General features: G+C 39.0%; 1 pseudogene; it reads right to left on the bottom strand.

Annotated features, from left to right (window-relative positions):
* Window positions 1-4,158: 4,158 nt before the first annotated feature.
* Window positions 4,159-5,200, bottom strand: LOC147640470 (uncharacterized; annotated as a pseudogene).
* Between the last annotated feature and the right edge of the window lie 14,813 nt (window positions 5,201-20,013).

Genomic DNA, 20,013 nt, shown 5'->3' with positions numbered 1-20,013 from the left:
GTGGGGTTGGTACCAAGCGATATGAAACAAGCAAGAGTCCAGAGGTACCAATATTGCTTGGTACTAGACCCGTGTGGTGGGCAACGTGAGCCAAGGGGGTAAGTATTAAGCAATATGGGACCAGAAGGACCCCAATGAAACCCTGAGCGCTTTGTACAGACACTATTATCAACATTCACAAAACAGACAATAGAGGGTCTGAAAGAACTCTGAAATATCTGTAATGGATGTAGAGGCTGATGGCGTTTGGCTCCGTTTGGGGGGCATTGAGGAGGCTGATGTGGTCAGAGACTCGGAGGACGATGGATGTAGCAGCGATGGCGTTTGGCTCTTGCTATTTTGTCAGAGACTCAGAGGTGAAAAAAATGAGCACATGCAAGAGAGTGGAGGAGTGATCACATAGTACATACCATATTCACGCGGCGTTAATGCGTTCGACCTTTTAAATGTCCGCACGAGTGGTATGAGTCAATAACATCCCAAAACTCCTTGTGTGGTACGAGTTTTTAAAGTCCCAAATCTCCCTTGGGAGTAGTGTTCGGGGAGGATATTTTTGAGAAACGTACCCAAATTCCCATTGGACTCCTCTCAAACCAGTAAATCAAGCAATTTGGGACATACATTTTAAGAAATTTACACTATTTCATAAATTTTCTTTGCATGCTAAAATCCTTCTAGGTTTAAGTCTAATAGGAAATCCTCAAAGCTAACTGACTCTGTGATAAGCTGAGACGCCCATTTGCGTTGAGTTACCTACGTTGTCATCCCTCTGCATTGCCAACGCCATCGCCAAAGCTTTCAATTTTTTCTGCAGTATGCCCATCTCTCTCTCCCTCCCTCCCTCCGCCAAACTAAGGTTTCAATTTTTTCTGCAGGTATTCCCATCTCTCTCTCCCTCCGTCCCTCCCTCCCCCACCATGGAAACTAAGGTTTCAATTCAAATCAAATTTTCTAGAGTAGTAGTGGGTTGCTAATGTGTAAACATGAAGGCCAAGTAAGTTTATAGGCCTTCAAGTCAAAGCTTAGGATAGGCCATAAATTTTCAGGCCTGGAAGACAGACTATTTCAGCTTACAAAATACAACTAAAATACAAAATATGCCGCTTGTATGTTTTTTATTAAATATATAAAGGCTTCATCTTTTAAAAAAATAATAAAACTTATTGACCCCTTTAAATCTCTTTAAATTTAGGGGTCAGTACCAAGCGGTGATGGGCTCATAAAATCCACGTGAGCCCTCTACCGCTTGGTATTGACCTCTCTTTTTTTTTGGTGCTAGTACCAAGTGATAAGGGGCTTGCATGTGTATCCAAATCTCCTTATCGTCAGGTACTGACCCCATGTATAATAAGCGTGCATGTTCTAATTGATTGAAATGTTTTTTTTAGGCATGTCTTCAAAAGAGCTGGACATTGTCTACGAATCAGATGATAAGGCAAAAGAGTCTTGTGCAAAAAAGCTGTTTATGTTCTTATACAATGCACAAGCCCACGAGCGTTTGCAGAAATTGTTATCAATGTTTAACAAGGAACTTTCTTTTGAGAACTTCATTAATTCTTGTATGATTGTTCTCGGTGACCGTGAGCAGGAGTATGAAGACATTGTTTCTGCCAATATTGTTATGTCCAATGGTGAACGATATGTTCATCCATCTGATTTTGCAACAGACAAAGTCATGAAGAGGAGGCTTAGCCATTGTCTCGAAAATATTCCCAGCTGCAGCAATAGAGCAGAGGAGAAATGCCCAATACACTCAAAGAAGTGTCGCCTGCTCCAATTTAGTTATGGTTTTCTTTGTTTTTTGCATCTTCTTACTGAGGACTTAGAGCCCAAGGAGACGGTGACTTTGGCAAGCACTCAAGTTCCAATCGAGGATGATGGGGTTGAGGAAGAGGTGGCTATAGACCCAGTAGAGGAGAGGGCAGAGGTCGAAAAGGAAACCTTTGAGGCTAATGCATCCCTTATCTACTTCAATGCAGCACCTTCTAATGAGAATGAACAGGGGGAGTTGTCAGTACCTTCCTTGCCCAGCTTTACTATGGTAGCCCAAGCTGATTATGTATTATTAACAAACGTTATGCAACATTTCAATATTCGTGAAGAAGACTATTGCTTGGCTACCTTAACAAATTTTAGTGAAGCAGACATGGGCTGGATAGAGGAAGGAGTTGACAATTATCTACTAGCTGATTCTATAATCCAGGACTCCGAGTACCTGCCTGGCAAGGAGATATTAAAGAAGATGTTTGATGAAGCTAGGACATATGAAACCCAATTGCCTTCCGAGGAGGAGACTGTAGCAATTGCTGACTATCTTGGTTTGGCAGATATGGGTAAAATTTTTGGCACCTACTGTGCATGAAGACAGTAAGTCCACAATCCCTTTGTGGACAAGATCCATGCTTGAGGGTGATGAAAATCAACAGGTAATAGAGCCGAAGATTTTTCAAACAATAAGAATTTGATTTACGTGGACTTTGTCAATTGTGTCAATTAAACATATAACATTGGTACCAAGTTTTTATATATGATGATGATTTCCTGAAGAGAGTAGGAGGCTCAAGATCATCCGGAGCTTCCACTTCAAAGTCAACAGGTCATCAAAAGGATGTTGCTCTCACTCAATATATAAGACATTTGAATCATCAAGGTACGTGCAATTTATGACACTTGCTTAAAATTGACAACAGCAAGCAGTGACATGAGTCATGATGATTACAATTTTAATACGTAGATCATTATATTTCACAAGGAGTTCTCAAAAAAGACAATGCAAAATTCCCTTTATTCGCATTCAAAGTACTATCTAGGTTTTGTGGTAGACACGAAGTGCCTTTAAATGCTGAGAAGGTGGTGCTTGTCAAGAAACAGTTTGCACTGCGGGTGTTTGGTCAAGGGTATGGTTGCCAAGCACTAAGATGTCCCTACTACCATATATAGTGCATGCTATTGTAGCGGGAATTATAGACCCACACACATTGCATCCATATGGAAAAAGATATCTAATAAGAATAAGAAAAAGCCAGTCAGAATTGTTGCCTCCAATGGTGCAGATGCCAAAAATAGATCTCCTAGGTAGATGAAGAGGAAGAAGAGAGAAAGGAAGATGAAGAAGGAAGACCACTGAAGAAGATCAAGCCCACCTCATATAGACTACCTTCTCCCAACCCTGACTCTTGAATGACGCCACAACTGATGGCGCTCTCTCGCAGTTGGCTGATTCCAAGCGCATTGTCGCTTTTCTTTATTAATCAATTGTATTGCACATGTCAATGATGAGGACTTGAATGTGTCTTTTTGTTTTGCTTTGTGAATCAATTTCTTGTAAGTCCATTGATGTAACTCTAAAAGACTATTGGCTTGATTCTTGCCTCCACCATGTCTAGTGTGCTTAAAGTAACCTGTTCTTGCCATGTAATGTGACTTCTCCATGCCTTGAGTTGACCATATTGACAATGAACCGTATGTATTTGTGAAATATGGTGTATGATTATATAGTATATGCTGCAATCAATGACAAAACAGAAAAAAATCAGATGTATGTATTAGTTGGTCTCACAGTATTGAGATTGCAGCAGTTTTTTAAGTTCTTACCATGTAATGAATTACATGTTGATTACTCCATCTTGCAATGAATGCCTTCCTCCAAGTCTCTTATATGTTTTCAAATAATTCTATCTCACTATTGCTCTAGCTCTTTTTCTCCATAAATGCAAAGATCTTGTGAAGTGAAATCCACACATCTACCTTCCGATTTTGGATTGAACCTTCATTTCCAATGTCCTTGACTACATTATGTAGATCTTTCCTTCGATTAAACATCTTTTGCTTGTTTTTATCTGGACAGTCTTTGAGGCAGTATGACAAAAATCTTTTGGCTTTCACACTACCTATTGATGGTTTTTCTGGTACTTTGCTGCCCCCTTGTGACCGCTTGTCCTCCTCCTCAATTTTAACATGCCCCCCATGCAAGCCAATGCCTGATAGCACTTTTTTTATTGCTTTGATTGCTTTTAGAGATTCTTCTTTAGGCTTTAACATCCATGCAAAGCATATGTACAAATATACCAGCTTCTTACAATTCTACATACATGCAATGTGCATATGTGCACTCTGGATATAGAGGAATATCAAGCATTGCTTTGAAATCTTTATCTTTTAAATGCCTATCACGAGATTTGTTCCATAGTTCACGATCTAAAGTCTTGGCGCTTGACATGCAATATAGACATGGACTCTTTGCATTTGCACCTTTGCTTATGTTATACATGCATTTTAGAGTCTTCAAATCACCTGCCATGTGCCATTCCACTTTATAGTCACCGAACCTAGGCACATGAAGGGCCCTTCCATTTCTTTGCTCACTAATCAATGATGGAATTGTAGTTTGATGAAACACCCAATGTAAAGTTTCAAAGTCTTCTTTATCCACTTATGTCATTAGGAAGAAGCTCATGTTTAATACAAGTTTCGTGTTTAAATTATTTCAACGTAATACATAGTCATATTCAATGATAAAGAAGATACCTCAACCAAAAGATCCAAGCGGTAATATGTTATTCTCTGATTGAACAGTAAAATATCTTGCATCATCTTTTGTAATTGATGTGTCTAAGGCCCTGTTCATTAGTGTGATAGTAAACCTCTCCATTTTTATATTCTTTAAAATCTCACACTCATCCAGTTTCAAAACAAATTTTAGAATTCCTTCACATTCTTCTTGACTAATCTCAAAGAACTGAACTTCGTACCTAAGCAAAGCTTCAAGATTAAAGAAAATATTGTTGTGCTGGTTAAAGAGTACCTCTCTATCTTTAGCAACGAATGTTGCTTCAATATGTACTGGTGAACCAAGCTTCTCAAACACCTCTGAGTTCACATGTTGGCGTGCAGGCTTTACTTGCATTGGTTTTGGAAGTAACGAACCTTTATGCTTCTTACTTTGACATTTCTCTGCTAGTGCCTTAAACAGTATACTATATGCTTTCTGAGAGATGCCAGTCTCATCCAGCATTGCTTGCACCTAAGTTGCATGGAGCTGGTTCTTGTTCATAAAAGAAGACACATGCTTCTCATTGATTTTTTGAAACTTCTTTTGATACATCTCTTCCACTATTCCTTTTGGTACCAAATGACTATAATGCACTCCAACTTCAAAATGTACCTTGGACTCTGGATGAAGTAAAGATCTAAAAATATAATAACATTAAATCTGATTACTTATGTCTAGTTTCAAACAAAGAACCTAATCTAAAAAGAGAAGTATATATGAAACAAGAGTTAACATTACCTTATAGCCTGCACTCATTTCTTCATTCCTCCACTTCCAACTTTCATTTTCTCTATGTTGCAAAGTTGCCTTCTTCTTTTACGTGACCCTAGTGCTGTGTCCTTTCTCCTTAAAGCATCAATCTTTTTCTCCAAGTCTTGAATTGTTTCTTTGTTTGCCATAAGCTTCTCTGCATACAACCCATTTAGTTTTTTTTATTTCAGTGTTCTCTGTCTGTAGAAAATCCCTCTACTGTTCTGCAACCATTGCTTTTGTTTCCAAGTGTTGGGCATAACCCAGCAAACCTTGTCTACCATCATTAGTGAAATGTAGTAGGTTTGCAATGTTGTAAAATGGAGGTGGTGCTCTCTTGCCAATGCTTTGGTAAAGATATCTATTCAATCCTTACAAATTATAGATCTACTTGTCCTTGTTGAACCTTTTCTCTGACAAAGTGATAGTGTACCTCAATTTGTTTGGTACATGCATAAACACAGGATTCTTAGCATATAACCTTTTCTCTCACAATTTGATAATGTATCTCAATGTGTATCGAGCTCATATTGTCGTTGTGTATAGGCACAAATTCCTTCAACTTTATCTCCAAATTTGTAAAATAATAGTTCCATCCATGCAACTTCACAACCTAATTATCTTGAAGCTTATACTCTGCTTCTGTAGTGATTAAGGCTACTGTAGGTTGTTTCTTTGATGTTCAAGAAAAAAAAACCATTTCTAATTGAGACACATGCCTTTGGTGCTTCTCCTTGTTGATGGATCACCTACCCAATCTACATCACAATATGTATGAGGTTGAAACTCATCTTCACACGAATAGTAAAGTCCAATTAGTAACACATGCCTTTGGTGCTTCTCCTTGTTGATGAATCACCTACCCATCACAATATGTATGAGGTTGAAACTCATCTTCACACCAATAGTGAAGTCCATGATTCATTGTGCTTTTGAAATATCCCAAGATTCTTCTCACTTTATCCATGTGAGTTTCCTTGGATTTTGTGTAAACTAGCTTACCACTTCAACTGCATGAGCAATATCTGGCCTTGTAATTATAAAATAAACGAAATTTCCCACAAGTTGTCTATACAAGATTTCATCTTCAAATATCAATCTTTTCCTTCTTTTCAATTTGTCAAACCATATTGTTCCAACACGTCCATGACATACTTTCATTGTAAAAGCACATATTCTTTCTCACCTTTGACTATTTCCACTCTAAGGAAATATCTAAGCTCTCCCAAGCCTTTCATTGAACTATGCACAAAGTTATGCTTTTGCTTTACCATTCTCTTCTTCATCATTACTTGTCAAAATAAGATCATCTACATAAAGCACCAAAATTATAGTCCTACGTCCTTCTATCTTCACTCTTAGTGAAGATAGAAGGAACTGTTACTTCCTTCTATCTTCTTCACTAAAAGTGAAGGGCCTACATAATTGTTGTTGAAGCCAATGTTTCTTAAATAATTTGAGAATCTATCAAACCAGGCTTGAGGTTTTTGCTTTAATTGATATAAACCTTTTTTTAACTTGCACACATATGTTGGATGATGTAAGCTTTTAAATTGGCATGTGTTTTTTCCATGTACACTTCTTCCTTCAAGTCACCAAGAAATGCATTTTTTTACATCCATTTGATGAAATACCCATCTTTGATTTTCTCCTAAAGTAATAAAAATTCTTACCATACCCATCTTTGAAACGAGTGAGATGGTTTTTTCATGGTTTATTCCATGTGTTTATGTATATCCCTTTGCATAAGTCTTTCCTTGAACCTATTTAGACTTCCATCCGAGTTGTATTTGATTATGTAAACCCATTTGCATCCATGGACTTTCATGTTCTCCTTGTATGGGACAAGATCCCAAGTTTGATTCTCTTGAAAAGCAACAAACACTTCATCCATAACCCCACTTTCCACTCATGGTTCTTCCAATTTTGTTACCTTTGTCATGTAAGCATAATGTTTGACCATAAAAGAGTCATAGGTCAATCTTTGAATAGGATGCCTTACCATTGTAGACCTTCAAGGTTGAATTTCTTCAAAATCTTCACTCCCTTGACTGATTTGAGGGCTCACTTCTTCTTGAGTACCACTAGTGCTTAGCTCACTAGTGATGGTGCAAAGAACTCCTTTCCATGGAGACATCTTCTCCTCTTTTGCTTCTTTGTGTAAAGGTTGAGCCTCATTTGGCTCATATCTAATGCAACCATCTCTTCATGCTTGTTATACCATCATGCATCTCATCAAAGTCACCATCTCTGCTTAACAAACATCTTCTTGTTTGTAGGATCATAGCATTTGTAGACATCCTTTTGTAAATCAATTCCAATGAACACAAATCTCAAAGCTTTTGGCTCAAGCTTTATTCGTATCTCATCTAGCACTTATGGATACGCATGTGGATAACATATGCATCTTCAAGTTTGCCACATTAGGCTTTTGTCGTGTGAACTTCTATTTCAAAGTTATGTTTGGATCAATCAATGTTGGGGGATTGATTAATCAAGAAAACCACATAATTACATGGTTCTACTACCTAATAGTAGTCTGACATGTTTTTCTCATATAATAACATGTCTCTTGCCATCTTTGTAATGTGTTGACTCCATCCACCCTAATTCCAACAAAGTGATATCCATAGTATCGACTAGCTTGATATCACGTTTGGTGCCAATTTGACATAGTTTTACCTTGGAACAGACTTGTCCGAGATCTATCAATACTCAATTGTGTTGGCTGGGAATTAAGACAACTTAAAAGAGTTTTTGGCTTGATTTCACTTGGCCCTACTGCTTTGATCTTATATCGACTCCAAACGAGACTTCGCACCTTGCTAGACTCGAACATGAACTTAGAACCTGGAATGGAGACCATGTGCATACAAGAAACCTAGACTAAGAAACTATCCATGGAGGCTACTTTTCCATGCCTACTTCTATATCATGCCCTAGCGATCTAATTTTGGAACAAGGAATTGCACTGTGCTACCTGCCAATTGTACTTGGTCCCATTGTGACAAGTTTGGATTTCGGCTAATCCAAGTGTTCCAAGCGAGCTATACTTTTGAGCCAAGCTAAAAATAGAAAGAGGTTTTGCGAAAAAGAAATCTCAAGTGCCATGAGTGTTATCCATTGTATTGACTAGTTACCTACCAAATATAGTGCCATGAGTGTTGTCAATTGTATTAACTAGTTTCCTATCAAATATAGTGGCATGAGTGTTATCCATTGTATTAACTAGTTGCCCTACCAAATATGGTGCCAATTAAACCTAGTTTGCCCCCAAAATAGATTGGACTAAGAACCTTCCGCATTCAAGTGTTGCTGGCTGAAAATTAAGTCGACTTTGAAGGGTTTTTGAACTGAATTTAAGCCTAATTACTGAAGGCTATTCTACCTTGTATTTGATCTTAACAAGACTTTGCACCTAGTTAGACAAATACATGATCCACCCATCCATTAACTCATATCCTAGACCAAAGTGCTTGAGCATCTAATATCCTTGGACCAAGAAATAGACAACGAAGGTTGGTTTTCCATGCCTATCTCCAGATCTCCCAATTTGTTCTTTCTCATATCTGACTTTTGGGGAGTGGTCACTATCAAGCCTAGCCATGTACCAAGTTTGACTTCAATCTACTAAATTTAGGTTTTGACCATTCCAAGTACCCCAATCTAGTTACATTTTTTAGTCGGGCTAAAAATGGCACAAGGCTTTGCGAGAGAGCAATCTCAAGTGGCGACACTCTTCTCTAGTAGTTTGCGAACTTGCTATTTAGTCTTGAACCAAACTGCCTAGTTTGCTCCTAAAATGGACAAGGTTAAGAACCCCTCGGACTCACATGTTCCTTGTTAAAATTTTTGTCAAGTCTGAGCTAAAAGTCTTGCATTTTCCCAGTTGTCCATAACTTTCACTTGGAAGACCCAAATCAGACAAGACTTTGTACAAAAGAGGCTCAGTACACATAACCCGACTTGGGCTAGTAACTTTCTAAAATTATGACTATTTGGCTTGGCTCAGAAACATATTTCCATGATTGGCTCTAAAAATCTCCCCATTTGGTCAATTTTAAATTTGACTAAATAGAAGTGCTAGGACAGCTTGAGATACCACTCATACCAAGTTTGGTCCCGATTGGACATTATTAGGTCACTACCTATTTTTAGCAATCCTTGCTAAAATTATCAATTCTTCATCAAAGATTGGACTTAAAGAATCCACAATATTCTAAATACTCTAGACATCCTCACTGTCAAGTTTGGAACCATTTTGATGAGATTTGAATTACTTGTTACCCTTTTTAGGTCTCTTTTGAGGTAAAGGACAATAAATTTTCTAAGTCTGGCACTCAAAAATACTTTGAAAAAGAGCATTTAATGATGACTAATAGCTCATAGTCTATTGATCAGTTTTAGATAAGGATTTGCATAAGGGGTGTTCATACATCAAAAGACCACAACCATCAACTCACATTTTCAAGCAAGAAGTGGAGGTGACTGAATGGGCCTGGCTTAGAAACCCATTAGATTTCCATTCCTAGCTCTAAAAATCTCCCCATTTGGTCTTCTCAAAATTGAGTTTACATGTGTTTACATTAGTGCGGACTACTCTCATACCAAATTTAGTCCTAAATGAACACTATTGGATCATTGTCTACTTTTAACACTCCTTGCTTAAATTAGCAGTTATTATCAAAAAAGTGGGTTTGAAGCATACATAGTGTACTTGAAACTGTGGGAAGTCCACATGTGAAATTTGGTCTTGTTTGGACTAGTTTCGCACAATGTAGAAGTTTTTTGGCTTCTTATTTGTTAAAAAGCCAAAATTTTTCCAAGTCTTGAACCTAGAAAATCTTGGGGAAGATCGTTTTTGGTAAGGCTATAACTCCTAACCTAAGAGTCCATTACAGACAAGGTTTTTCATAGAGCTAGTCTATACCACAAAGTCTAATCATGGCGACTCACTTCTCTAAGAGAAGATTATGAGAGCTTTCGTGGACCAATCAAAGAAATTGTAAATTGAGGTCAAATTTCTATGTGTGATTCTAGAGCACTCATTATGAACCGGTTTTAAAAAGTCAGCATAAATTTGAGCCCATTCTAAAAACTATGGTATATTGGCTATTTTTAGCTATTTCAGCCTTGAATTGGCTTAAACCAACGTATTTGTAACCAGATCAGTCTAAAGGTAGAGCCTATATACTAATCTCATAGATATCAAGAGTCCCATAGCTTCGGACAACATGGAAAATACATCTTTCCAGAACTATGTGACGGTAGATCCCTTAGTGGGACTTTGTTTTTTGAACTAGTTCTTAGAAAAGCTATTGTTCTTTTATGACCAAAACAAGTTTTTCAGGTTGGAAACAATTAGAGGCCTTGGAGTTGGACTATTCTAAGTCTTACAACATGAGGACATTACCCTAGATGAAGTCCCTTGAGACTACTATATTTTAGCAAGTGTTGCTTTTTGACCAAAATTGAACACTTTGATAGTCTCGCACTTGTATTTCATTCTAAAGCCTAGACTCACGAATGGCATGATTGTAGATGCATTGTTATATAAGCAATTTGCATGAGTATCCAATTCAAAATGTTGCAATTGATTCCTAGTTCTTACATAATTGAGCTAAGAGGAATGAGTTAAGAGAAACCACATTGCTACCAACAAACTACTCAAGATCAAGGTTGGGAAGATTTGACACTTCCTGAGACTGGTATACAAGAAAATACTTTACTTTCTAAGCGCAACTCCTTTCCAAGACTTCAATCCTTTCCTCAATTTGATTAAAAAATTACCTTTGTGACGAGACTAACAAGGTAATTAAATGTTAAAGAAGTAGAGACCTTGGTTACTTTTTGAAGAAACTGAAAATATAGTATAAGAAAAGTAATTCTTAGCTTTCCACCAACCTAAAAGTACTTGTATCAAGAAATTTTGTTAAACAAAGGCCTCTCTAACTGATTTGGGCATTGTTTCCATGCACTTACGTAGTGGAAGAGCCTTAGGTAGTTCGATTTGGTCAATCGGAAAGAGCTTCTCATGCTCCCATAACCGGCAATAGATTTGAACCTATTAAGCCTAAGATAGTTTGAGAGCCTGGCTATAGCTGGAGTCAAGTAGCAAGTTTGACCACTTAACTATTGGGAGCAAAGACTCTTGGTTTTAAGATATTTCACCTAAATCGATGTCAAATGGTAATGATAACCCCTTTATTAAACCTTCCTATAAGTGGAGAAATCATTAGACAAACTCTTGGTTTCAAGATATTTCACCTAAAATGATGTCAAGTGGTACAAAACTAACCCCTTTATTTGACCTTATACAAGTAGAAAAATTGTTAGAAAAACTCTAAGTAAACCTCCACCTAGAGATGGGACTAGGAAGGCTTTAGGGACCTCAAAATTGGAAAGGTTTTACCTATCTTCTATGGGCAAGTATATGTATATGGACTTTAAAAAAAATAGAGTCTTCAATGTGATTTCCAACCAAGGAACAAGTTGGATTCTATATCCAAAAATTCAAAATGTATTTTGCATAGATAGGCCTGACTTGGGATTCTATTTCTACAAGGATATTGGGATAATAGATATATTCCCTGTGATAAGCCCAAAGCAGAGCAGTTCATGAAACAGGCTGGGCAGGGTGAGAGGGAACCACCTCTGATTCCCCACCTAGAATCTCATCATCTGGCTTTGGCTCAACCTCTGTAAATGTCAATGCAAAGACAAGGGATGATGAATCAGTCTCTAGAGAGGAACTTGGGAAATAGAACCCTTAAGTGGGTTTCCTAAATTTACTTTCTAATGCAAAGACAAGGGATGATGGAGCAGTCTCTAGAGGAACTTGGGAAATAGAACTCAATGGAAAATGCACCTTTAACTTCACTTTCACCTCATCATGTGATTACATGATGCCTAACACTGGAATCTATGATGATGGATATCCTATATATGTTCCATATAGCTATGTTAAATACTGCAGTTCCATGTATTTCCCAAGGCGAATGCACTATTTCACACCCTTTAGTGAGGAGCATGCCCATGCTATTAACAATATGGACCCATGTACACTATCGGAAGCCCTAAACTAACAGGGGTTAATCATCTAGCTCCCACCTATGCTCCCCTAAGAGTGCATATTGTTCTAATAGGAGGAGGAGGAGCTATAGGAGTTCTAGCTTTTGCACCATTTGAAAGACCCATTCTAGTTCAACCACATGTTCATCCTATGGCACCATTACAAAGACCCATTCCAAATTCAACTAGATGTTCATCCTATGCCACCAGTCAGAAGAAGGCTGTGAGCATAGCAGATGATGCTAACAAATGGTTAAAGCTATTGCCATAGTAGTTACTCTACTAGATAACATGAGAGTCCTATAGTAGCTCCTACATCCCATGGTCCTCCTCACAAGAGAGAGAATGAGATAGACAAAACTCTAGAGTTTGGAGAGGCTTTAAGGCAATGTAAAAGTTTAGTGGGGCTAGTGATGCACATGGCCATTTGAAACCTTTAAGCAAGTCTGTGAAGCTTTAGAAGTGAATGACAACCCCACTAAGGTCGGAGCATTCAGATTTACCCTAGAGCACAAGGCTACCAAATGGTTCAAAACTTTGTAACCAAAAGGAAAAGAAACTTATGAAGATTTGAAACAATACTTTTTTATTTCTTGTTCCAAGACTAGGACCAAATGGAGTTCCATAAATTAATTAAACAATCTAAAGTAAAAATAAATCGAGATAATCAGGGGAATACATTAACAGGGCCAAGTATCTCTATAGCACGTGTGACCCTCACAAGAGTCCTAGCCAAACTCAATTGATCTATCTTTTCTTAGAAGGCTTATAGAGCAAGAAATTGCATGACTCACTTTATGTTTGAAGGCACATAACCTTTAATGAATGTGTGTTGGTGGATGCCATAGATTATAGTGACAATTTCATGGGACCACCCAGAGAAATACATGGCTCTAAAGGATCATTTAAGGCTAGATCAGGAAGTGAAAGATCATAAGGATGGAAGGCCTCTTCAAAAGGTAGAAATACATAGTTTAGTTCCTATTCTATGACTCAATCCAAGGGAGGACTGAATGCTCAATAAGAACTTAGCCAAATGCTATTTTAGCAAAGAAAAGCCTATCTAGACTAGTCGACGTGCTGTTGGCTAGGTCCGTGGACAAACCACCTTCACATGATGCACGACCAACTCAAGTAACACTCCATCAAAGTTGTCGGATAGCCTCCTTGGTTCCTCTAATGCCTTTCTTGACCACACCTAGTTATTGCAGTTCCTCAAACAAGTCCTTAATTGTGTTTTAATCTAGTTTGCCCTTTAGGGATTAGCCTTGGGATTAGCCAGCACGTCTTGCACACGACATCCCCCTCTGCTAAACTTGATGACATGATTTCAAATTTTATTCTTGGATGATTGTCATCATCCCATTCTCCATCCCTAGATTCCCAAACCTATCATCGTTCCCTTCCTAGCAACCTTTTTAACTAAAAACCCTGTCCGCCGATATCCAAATTTTCTCTAATTATGATGAAGACCTATGCATGTATTCCATCATGTCCCTTATCCCTTCATGCCATGTCCTTGAATAGTTACTTTGGTCTTCTTTTCCTAAGTATTGAATCTGGCACTGTCACTCCACCCCTTGGAGGATCATCCTCCCTTGGAACCGTTGCCTAAAAGCCTTTCTTGGTGTTCCCCAACAAGTGGCACATGACTCACAGGGCTGCCATTCCCCTTGGGTCTTGTGGAACACCACCAACCAAACTAGAACATGCTTGATGCAAAATGCATACAGAAGATAGAAGAGAGAGAGAGAGAGAGAGAGAGAGAGAGAGAGAGAGATAGCTGAGTATTTAGTATATTCATAATGTACAAAAGGGTGTACAAGTCTTCAAAAGATAGAAATACCTAGTCTAATTCCTATTCTATGACTCGGTCCAAGGGAGAACTGAATGCTCAACAAGAACTTAGCTAAATACTATTTATAGTAAAGAAAAGCCTATCTGGACTGGCCGAGTTGGCCATGTCCCTAGACAAACCACCTTCACATGCTACAACCAACTCAGATAACACTCCATTAAAGTTGACCGACAGCCTCTTGGGTTCCTCCAGTGTCTTTCTTGGCTACACCTAACTGTAAGCAGTTCCTCAAACATGTCCTTAATCTTGTTCTTTACATGTTGCCCTTAAGGGATTAACCCTAGGATTAGCCAGCACATGTCTTGCACTTGATGTGAAACTCAGTTGAGATGTGAAAAGAGCGAATGTGTTGAAGACATAACCTTGGTTTTCCCAAGGTTTACTATGAGAACCTGGTATACACAAAAGTCTTGTAATGTGTCAAGGTGCCTCTAGAGAATCTATAATAAGCACAATGTCATCAACATAAAGTAGTATGGAAATAAGGATATCTACTAGTGATACACCTCCTCCTCCGCCGCATCCTTACTTCACTCCAATGGTACTCGAGATAGTGGGCATCCTTACTTCACTCCAATGGTACTCGAGATCTCCTTTGATAATCCTCCTAGGCGTATCACCTGCCCTATGACCGACTCATATAATGCCACGATCTCCCAAATCATGTCTGATGGTACCCCCAAATCCTAGAGTTTCTGTAGTAGTCTGGCTATAGGAGGCTAGAGTCTCCCCCGCATGCATTCAGAACCTTACCAAAAATCTAGTCTTTAACCTTTACGTGCCTATCTGTCAACAGAATCCATATGCGTGAAAGGAAATCCCACACCTTTTTTGCCACCAGACATGAAATGAAAAGATGCGACCATGTTTCCAAGCATGTAGTACAAAACACAATTACTAGAAGCAATATGCTACTTTCGCAATACTGGTCCCCCAATGGTAGGCCTCCAACTAGCATGCACTATAGAAACACCTTCCCTTGATATGGAATCTTAAACCATCAACCCTGTAAGATTACTTCCTTCCACTAGGCCCTACATTTCCTAATGTTCCATACCCTATTAGCCTTCTCAGTGATCCGGCACTTATCTTCCACCATCATATGGTACACTTGATTTGTTATACGCTGAACAATGTCTTGAGGCTTTCTAAATGCCCAATCTAACCAAGGTTGCTGATCCTCCAACTGAGGAATATCACCAAACGGTGTAAGGCATGCCCTCACCTTCTCCCATAACTGTACATATCCACGTGGAACTCGAAAAAATTGATGGATTTTTCAAAAAGACAATAAGCATCCTCTACATGCAACAAAGCATCCATAATTCTCACTAGTCCCAATCGAGCTATTTTATTGAATTTTGACTGCTCAACAAGTTTGTCAGGCCACGCCAGAAGTTGTAAAGTGGCCAACACCTCACTTGTCATAGAATTTAACTTAACCTGAAGGCTTCCATTTAGTGTGTACCAACACCTCCTTCCATGAGATCATCAAATGAGAAAGAAGAGGTGAAGCCACCACTCAAACCTGTTGGGAACCACTCACTACATCCCACCATGTACCATCAATCCTGGTATTACCATGGATAAGTGCGACCTCCTCTATGAGGGCCTTAGCTATTATCACCCATGGCTCTTGAGATATACATATATCTTGTAATAAAGGCCATCTCCTAATGACCATATGTAATTTGGCATCTGATAAGGCTGCCCCTCCACTCCTCTTCGAAGTAGTAATATGTTCCCAGAAGTAGTAATATGTTCCCAATAAATCCACGTTTGCCTTGGCTTATTTCCTACTCTTTTCCATAGCATAAATCTAATTGGTTATTGTATCTGATGCAAAGCTTTGCCCATCCATAGCAATAAAGGCAAGAAAAAAGATATCATACTAATCATAATGGATTGTGCCACTTTGAGCCAAACATGCATAGGCCAACCTTTAGATTTTCAATACACAAACTTATCATTTATCCTTGTAGAAATCCATGATAGCAAATCCTGTGAATCAACATCAACTCCAATCGGATAACCCAAGTGGCGTGTGATGCATCCCCTTTGTATGACCTACCCATTCCATCCCAAGCAAATCACTCTCGGTACAGCTTATCAAAGCAGATCTCTGCATATTAATGTATAACCCTGAAGTAAGACCAAAAGTATCCCAAACAGCCATAGCTTTCTAAACATTATCTCTTTGAGCCTTAAGGAATATGAAAGAATCATCTGCAAGCCCTACAACTTCATCATCCTCCACTAGCTTATCAAGTTGCTATAAGATTGGATGTGTAACGATTGCAAACAAGAGAGGGCTAAGTGGGCATTCCTGCCTGACTAATCTTGTCAAATGAATGGGCTCAGTCACCCTACCATTAATCATAAGCCTAGCCACTGCATGCTAGCTAATAGTATAAATCAAAGAAGACATGCGAGTGCCAAATCCCAAAATCTGCATAAGCTGTGAAAGAAAAGACCAACTAACGTGATCATAAGCCTTTCCAATATCGAGTTGAATCATAACCACCTCTTGCCTCAAAGCCCTTGCATAATCAATTCCAATTTGTACACTCAGTATATTATGCAAAATATTCTAACCTTAATAAATCCATATTGCCTTGGATGAATCAAAGTAGGAAGAAATCGTTACAACCTGCTTGGCAAAGACCTTTGCAAATATCTTATACATGGCCCCCATTGATGTGATTGGTCTCCATTGATGTAGATTAATTGGGGATGGAACTTTAGGCAATAAACATAAAAGCCCAATCTCCCAACTTGTAGGCATGATACTTGTATTCCACACCTCCTGAAAAATAGAAGCAAGAGGGACCTTCAACTCATCAACATACTTTGTGAAAAGCTCATTGGGGAGCCCATCCCTTCCTGGACTTTTCCCTTTAGGTAAATGCTTCAACACATCTTCCACCTCATCCATAGAAATATCTCTTTCCAATTCATTTGTAGAAACATCTGATCCCTGGTGACAAATATCTTATACATGGCCCCTATTGATGTGATTGGTCTCCATTGATGTAGATTAACTGGGGATGGAGCTTTAGGCAATAAACTTAAAAGCCCAATCTTCCAACTTGTAGGCATGATACTTGTATTCCACACCTCCTGAAAAATAGAAGCGAGAGGGACCTTCAACTCATCAACATACTTTGTGAAAAGCTCATTGGGGAGCCCATCCCATCCTGAAATTTTCCCTTTAGGTAAATGCTTCAACACATCTTCCACCTCATTCACATAAATATCTCTTTCCAATTCATTTGCAAAAACATCTGATACCTGGTGATGGACCAAGTGAAACAAAGACTATCTAACTGCAATGACATCAGGAGATATGACCTCCTGCGAACCCAACAAATGGCAATAAAAGTCCATACACACATCTAGAACACAAGTAGGATCTATAATCAATACTCCTTGCCTATCTTGCATCCTAACAATATTCCCACATGCATGCTTTTGCTACAAATGAGCAAAGAACGTATGTGACTGCTGACAATTAGAATCCATTAGGGCATCCATTTAAGCCATAAGCTTATATCTCACATATTGATTCTCGTGCAATGCTGCAACATGATGGGACAACTAATCAATAGCTATCTCGATGTCAAGGCAAGAATCGTCCTCTTGAATCACCTAGTTCAAATCAACCAACAACGATTCTAGGTTCCGCAACTTCTCCCTAAAATATGATGCATTATGAATCCCATAATGGCGAGCAAGCTTTTGAATATTGAACATGCAACACTCCCAAGCTGACACCCCAATAGAGATTACATGGCCTCGAAAGTTTTGTAACACGTGCAACATAAATTAATGGAAAACAATATGCTCCAAGAAAGTCTGGTTAACCTTCCTTTCCCAATAATGGCCTATAAGCATCCACATAATGGCTGCGCATCTCCAATACCAAAGGGAAATGATCTGACAAAACATGGACAATATCTCTGGCAGAAACAAATCATTCTAGCAAATATACATTCGGTCCAAACGAGCTCTTGTACCCACATACTGTTGAGAGGCATATGTAAATGCTCTCTCATGCGGGTGTAACCATGACCACATATCTTGTTTCAAAACTTGATTGTTGGAGCAAACACATTCCAGCTGAGCCTCTCTAGCCCATCCATAAATCGCCCAACACAAAGCCAGGCTACTGTTGCACAAACACAATAAATCGTCCCATAACTGATGACGCTGTACAACCCCACAAGCCATAATGTTTCATCCATAAACTCCACTTCCACAACAATAAACCGCCCCCGGACATCCTGCATAACCACTAATGGCTTAAACTGAGATTTCATTGCAATCATGACCCTTGATTGTGTAGTGGGGTGCTTATTATAAAACACACGAAATTCCTTGTAATCATACACTTGTCCAGCCATGGAATGTTGTTTATGCTCCACAACACAAAAACATATCTCAATGACCTTGAAACACAGTACGCCACATGCGATAATTCTTTGACGGTGAACACACACCTTTTACATTCCAAAAAGCAATGTTCATAATCCATCAAAACAGAAAGCCAATCAATGAGAGGTAACACCATCAAATATTGCACAGGATCCTCAATGCCTTCTCTCTCTCTCTCTCTCTCTCTCTCTCTCTCTCTCGGGGATTGTTTTAGGACTTTTTAAGTCCTTTTTGTCTTACTTTTGATGAGACACCATCAGCTGTGTACTATGTTTTGGTCTCATAGGCCACTTTGGCCTTTCACAGATGTTAATATATCTTTCTTTCTTTCTCGCTCCCCCTTGCTCTTAACATTTACCTAACATCACTTACAATTTCCTTCCCTTTTTTCTTCAATAGTAGCAACGTGCTTTATGACGATATGATGTTGTTGACGTTGGTTTTATCTGGAGCATGTATGGGAGGAGGCACATGATTGATTTGTTGCTATTTAGGTGTTGAAGATTGGGCTAGGTTGATGCGGATGATGTTCTTCCAAGAGTAAGGCAGACCCGTTAAACTCTTGACATGTAAGCTCCACCTCATTGGCGTCGATGAAGGAAGTAATCATAAATTTTCCTCCATAGAAAAATTTTCATGCATTTTGAAATATATATATGGAAACTCTCATCAACTCAACACTTTGGGAGCTATGAATTTGGAGAAATAGTAGAGGCCTATGGGCACTAATTAAACCGATAGAATTAGCGGGATTTGCGAGGCCCTTCAGATGTAGCCTCCTCTGTCTCCCACACACACGCACCCCCCCTGGGACTATTTGACACCTCTTTTTTCAAAGGGGATCAATGGCGGACATTGTCGCTCAAAAATCGAGGATCAGGGTGGGCCGTCGGATTTTTGTGATGCATGTGTAATCCCTGTGAAATCCAAGTGTGAACCCTGTGTGATCCCATCTTGTGATCCCTGTGTAAAGGGAGCCAAATGCCAAGATGGGATCACACAGGGTTCACACTTGGATTTCACTCACAAGATGGGATCACACAGGGTTCACACTTGGATTTCATAGGGATTACACATGGATCACAAAAAAATCGATGGCCCACCCGATCCTCGATTTTTGAGCGACAATGTCCGCCACCATTGATCCCCTTTGAAAAAAGGGGTGTCAAATAGTCCCGAGGGGTGGGCCGTCGGATTTTTTGTGATCCATGTGTAATCCCTATGAAATCCAAGTGTGAACCCTGTGTGATCCCATCTTGTGAGTGAAATCCAAGTGTGAACCCTGTGTGATCCCATCTTGGCATTTGGCTCCCTTTACACAGGGATCACAAGATGGGATCACACAGGG

The sequence above is a fragment of the Cibotium barometz genome, chromosome 3, assembly GCF_041138505.1.
Source record: "Cibotium barometz isolate CiBa-2024 chromosome 3, ASM4113850v1, whole genome shotgun sequence".
Classification (NCBI taxonomy): Eukaryota; Viridiplantae; Streptophyta; class Polypodiopsida; order Cyatheales; family Cibotiaceae; genus Cibotium; species Cibotium barometz.
The sequence above is the reverse complement of the archived record's forward strand: the minus strand, read 5'-3'. Positions and strand labels throughout refer to the sequence as shown.